The sequence below is a fragment of the Tupaia chinensis genome, unplaced genomic scaffold, assembly GCF_000334495.1.
Source record: "Tupaia chinensis unplaced genomic scaffold, TupChi_1.0 Scaffold144404_1, whole genome shotgun sequence".
NCBI lineage: Eukaryota > Metazoa > Chordata > Mammalia > Scandentia > Tupaiidae > Tupaia > Tupaia belangeri.
In genome coordinates this window covers 22,661-28,693 of record NW_006204264.1, presented here as the reverse complement: position 1 = coordinate 28,693, position 6,033 = coordinate 22,661, and the positions used below count along the sequence as shown (strand labels likewise).

General features: G+C 34.6%; 1 pseudogene; it reads right to left on the bottom strand.

Moving 5' to 3' along the window:
* Positions 1 to 4,980: 4,980 nt before the first annotated feature.
* On the bottom strand, positions 4,981 to 5,932 carry LOC102478307 (olfactory receptor 5D18-like; annotated as a pseudogene).
* Positions 5,933 to 6,033: the final 101 nt, after the last annotated feature.

Below are 6,033 nucleotides of genomic sequence, written 5' to 3'. Positions count from 1 at the left end.
AAAAATCCAGGACCCAGTGACTTGAAACTCATGCTGGGTGCATGTGTGTGCATATTCAAAATTCTGAGTGGAGAATGGAAGAGAAGGGATTGTGTTATAGCCATCTCCCATATAGAGTGATTTTTCACTTTCATTTTCTGTCTTTCATATGTCTCCAGTGAATGCATGCACTATATAGCAAAACTCTATCCTAACTTAATTTCCATTTATGGAAGGTTATTTAGTAAGTATTCTAAGCTAAAATTTAAAAGATAAAAGTAAGAGAGGCAGGGACAGCAGATGCCATAGTGTTTATGTCCCAGACCAGTAGCTTGAAACTCATGCCAAGTGCGTATGCATGGATGCCCCAAATCCCAAAAAGACAATGGAAGAGAAGGGACGGTGGCATGGTTATCCCCCTGTGGGATGATTTCTCACTTTCCCTCTCACTGTTTCTGTCTCTTTCTCTGATGAGTGTACATGTCGTATGGCAAAAACCTCTGAGGCAAAAATATATATATATATCTAACAATTTTGTACAATCTTATACTTTTTTTATTTTGGAGAGATTTTCAATGTAGGGCACGTGCGCTCACCAGACAGACAGAGAGAGACATAGAGACAGAAAGTGAGAAATCACCCCCCAGGGGGGATGGTCACGCCGCAATCCCTTCTCCTCCATTCTCCTCTCAGGATCTTGGGCACGCACGTACACGCGCCCAGCATGAGTTTTAAGTCACCGGGTCCAGGACCCGAACCACAGTCGACTATGTGGGAGTCCAGCGACATAGCCATTATGCTAACTGCTGGTTCCCCAATCTTATACTTTTTAAATGAGTAATTTAGCATAATTAGTCTGTTGCTATTTTAAATTCCTATTCTGCAAATTTTATTTGGAATTGCATAATTTTTTTAAAGAAAGGACTGCATAGAGTTGTAACAATTTTTTGATAAGCTACCCTATATTCAATGGTTTGAAATGTATTTGAGTGTTACATGTCAAATACTGTGAATCAGTAGTGTATGAAGAAATTGTTTTGTGTATAGAATTTTCAGTTTTATAAACATAACAGATATATTAGAGGACAACAAAGTAGCACAGGAATTATCCAGGCTGGACCAGCTGCAACGGGTTCAGGCCACAGTGTTGCTGCTGATCAATGATTGAAACCATATGCAAAAGCTCCTCATCTGTGCTCTGGATCTAGTGAACATACTGGGTAATAAGCACATTAAAAGATACTCAAAAATCACTAGTTATTGTACAAATATACAATAAAAACACATTGTGATGTCATTACTTAGTACAAAACTAAAATTAATAATACTGACCCTGCTGAGGGCTGAGTGTCAGGGAGGAAAAATTAAAACTTTTCTAAATTGCTAATAGGAATATAAAATGACACAATCACTTTGGAAAACAGTCTGCTGATTCTTAAAAAAATGTTAAACATACAACTATCAGTCTTTTGGTAAGTAGATGAAATAAGTATATTTTTAGAAACATACAAATTATTTAAATTGACTGAAGAATAAATGTAATATCTGAGTGGACTTATAACAAGTAACAAGATTGACTCAATAGTTAAAAACCCCCATCACAAGATGGCTTTATTGGCAAATTAAACCACACATTTAAAGAATTAACACTAATTTTTCTCACACTCTTCCAAAGGAATTGAAAAAGAGAGAATACTTACTAGAACATTCTATGAGACCCACATGATACCAGAAGTATCATATTAGCATCTTGTGAGGATATCATGATCAGGGTATTATGATATCAGTGTGATTAGGATATCATGATATCAACATGATACCTTGATACAAAAGCCAGAAAAGATGTTCATCACAAGAAAAAATACAGACAAATATTCCTTATGAATATAGAAGGAAAAATCCTTAAAGGAAGCAAAAAAATCTTAAAGGATTATACAATATGACTAAGTGGAATTTATCTTAGGAATGCAAGGATGATTCTCCAAAGAAGATAAAAGTAATGACCATGCTCATATAAAGATATTCTAAGGAAATGTAATACACTGTAAAGATACATATGATTAAATTTAATCATTAGTCATCATTAGTCATCAGCAAAATGTAAGTCAAAATAGCAGTAAATTACCACATCACACCCATTAGAAAGACTACAATTTACAAAATGGAAAATAACGAGTGTTGACAAGGATGTGGTGACTCATAAGGAACCCTTGTAAATGCAGAATTATAGAGCTGAAAGAAAAGTGACTCATAAGGAACCCTTGTAAATGCAGAAGTAGAGAGCTGAAAGTAAGCATAATCTTAGCATATGACTCATCAATTCCACTTACAGAAATATAACAAAGAATTTTTAAAAGAAATCAAACAAACATTGCTAGCCAGTGTTCATTACAGAGTTATTCACAATAGCCAAATGGTGGAAACAATCCATATCCTTCAACAGATGAATGAAGAAAATGTACTACATGTATATAATAAAATGATACTCAGCCACCATAAAAAAAATGGAGATCTAGGTCATGCTACAACACAGACAAACCTTGGAAGTATTATGCTAAATAAGCCAAACACAAAAATATAGCCTAAATATGCTACAATCTGATTTATGTCTAAAATAAGCAATCTCTAAATACAAAAAATTGATTAGAATTTATCAGGCATGAGAGAGAGGGTGAAATGAGTAGTTATTGCTTAATGTTTACATAGTGTCTGTTTGGAATAGTAAAAGCATTTTGAAAAATATAGTAGTGATATTTGGAAAACATTATGAATGTAATTTATACAACTGGAATATATACTATATTCACTAATGAATGTGATTCAACCATTACAAAAGATGAAATCTTGTCATTTGTTTCGACATAAGTAAATCAGGAGGGAAGTATGCTACATGAAATTATCCAGGCAAGGAAAGACAAATATGGCATGTTCTCACTCATTTCTGGAAGTTAAAAGATTTGATAGAGTAGCAGACAAGAGAGGAATGGGAGAATGCAAAATCGGAAAAAGAATGGAAGAGAGGACAACAGTGGATGTGGTTGACAGATACAAAATTGCAGATAGATAAGATGAATGAGAACTTCAGTATTAAAGAACAACAGAGCAACTGTAATTATTAACAATTTAATGTACAATTCAATATAACTAAAATAAGGATCTCAGATGTTCACATCACAATGTAATGATAAATACTAGAGATGATGACTATGCTCGTTGCACTGATTTGATCATCACTGTGCACACATACTGAAAAAAAAATCACACAATATCCCATAAGTAAAACAAATACTATGTAACAGTTAAAAACTATTTAAAATTTTGAAATGGAAAATTTGACTACGTATACTTTACCACAATACACACACTTAATAACAAGTAAATTTGTGTAATTTTATGCAAATACATAATATATTTGTATACATTTGTGCAATATTTCATAGATTTCAATGAATACACAATGAGTGGATATCTACATTTGTTATACTGTCTTGTAATCCTTTAACATAATTGACAAGAGACAAGCACAGAAGACAAGTTCTAATTTCTATCCTCAACAAATTGTTTATGTAAGTGAACAAAATAATGAAGTAATTCTTAGAAAATGTCAATCAGATCAGTCAGATATATTGTATCTTTACGTAATAATAAAGAAAAAAAATGTGCTCCACAAGGTAAACTTAATAGCCTTTACTACTTTTAAATATTAAGGTCAATTTTTCATTTCAAGTCCCTGTAACCATTTCAAAAATTTTTAGCTAACAAATACCATGAGATTTGAAGTTAGGAACACTGTAGGTAAAGTGATGACTCCTCTTAAGATAACAGTGCTTAGACGGGGGGCACAAGTGGGGAATAGACACACAACAAATTATAGAAAATATCATTTATTAAGTTAGTCCTGCAAAAAAACTGAGGCAAAAAAAAAAAAAAAAGGCAAGTGAATGCAAGGGATAGATTATATGCTAAAAGTGTTTTGAATCAGCAAGGAAAAAACCTTCTGGGAGACTGCAGATCTGTAGCCAAACGCAGGAGCTGGATGGCTAGACTAGCAGTTAAAGGAGCTTGGTCTTCTGTAGCCAACTGTAGTTAGACTCTCACCAAAAGCAGCTTAAAAAATGTGACAAGCATGGGTGCATTTGTGCTCAAATCCCTGACAAGATGGAGATAAAGAGGAAAGAGGTCATAAAATTACCATTGAATGGCTCACTCTCTCTCTCTCTTTCTTGGACATGCATGTCCTCAGTCAATAAAGTATTGACAAAAACAGTTACAGGTCATATTTACAAAAATGAACATTTCTGTCACCATAAACATGCACTCAAAGAAATATTACATGACACCTATAAAAAAATAGATTTTGTTACACAACATTTACACATACACGTATGTGTATATATATATGTGTGTGTGTCAAAAACTTTATAAATATATATTTTGGCTAACTAGACTTTTAATGAATAAAGTTATATTTTTTTTCCTGAATTAGATAGACATTTATGTCATGGTTTCATGTCACCTTGTACTTATCAACATTGTTATTATAAGTGAAAATAAACACTCATGCTTTACTGAAGTTATGAGTCAAAAATTTATTTGAGGTATGGCATTAATGGATGTGATAAAGGCAGTTAGCATTTCCATTAGCAGTACTTTTATTAAGCACAATTTAATTCTAGTTAAACCATAACATAAACTGTAAGACCCTAAATACTAACTGTAAGACCCTACATACTAATAAATCTTACTTCCATATTGTCCAGTTACAATATTTTGAAATATGAGTCTTTCCCAAAACACCTGAGACAAAGTGCACTAGAACAGAATATCTCTGTTTTCAAACAGATCATTGTAAGACACCCTGAACACCAAAACTTGTGGCATATGCAATATTACGTTGATTTAAAACTTGATAATTCATTCACTTGAGTAATACTACCTATCATCTGCAAATATGTGAATAAGTAGATAGTTAGGATATAAATAAACATATATTATTTTGAATTATATTGATTGAGAATGCAGTTTGGAGCTGATTAACTTCCTGGCTGTCTCCTTCACTTCTTTGTTCCTAAGGCTGTAAATGAGGGGATTCAGCATAGGGATTGCAATTGTGTAAAACACGGTGGCCACTTTGATGAGAAACAATGAACATACAGAGTTGGGCACACAGTCGATAAAGAGGAGGATTCCATGGAAGATGGAGATAACAATCAGGTGAGAGGAACAAGTAGAGAAAGCTTTGTGGAGTCCACCTGTAGAGAGCATCCTGATGATAGTGACGATGATGATGATGAAGACATAGGAGGCCAGGATGGTCAAGAGGCTGCAAGCCTCATTGAAAACAGAAATGACTAAACAAGCCATTTGACTGAAGAAGGGGTCAAAATAGGAGTGAGAGAGGATATCAGTGTAATCACAACAAAACTGATTGATGATGTTAGGTCCACAGTAGAATAGCTTCAAAAGAGAACATGTGAGTATCAGGGAGCAAACTATACCCATAAATAAGTCCCAGCTACCAGGAGAGCACAAAACTTGTGAGACATTCCAACTGTGTAGAGCAAGGGGTTACAAAGCCACAAACCAGTCATAGGCCATCACCGCTAACGTGAACGTTTCTGTAACCACAAATGTGCAGCCAAAGAAAAACTGTGTCATGCATCCTTTGAAATATAGTTCTTTCTTCTGAAACTAAGTTCTCTAACAGTTTAGGTGTAAGCACACTGGAGTAACAGATATCCAGAAAGGACAGATGGCTAAGGAAGAAGTACATGGGTGTATGTAGTTTGGGATTGATCTTTGTGACCACAATTAAGCCCAAATTCCCCACTATAGTGACTGTGTAGATGGAAAAGACTACCAGGAAGAGGGGAGCCTGGAGGTGTGGATAATCTGAGAAGCTCACCAGGATGAAAGTGGATACAGAGCTCTGGTTTACTTCATCCCATACCATAACCCTTGACAAAGAGGAAAGGAAGGAAATGGGGAGGGAGGAAGGAAAGGAGAAAGGAAGGAGATAACAGAATAAGAGGAAGTACAATAGGAGAAACTCAG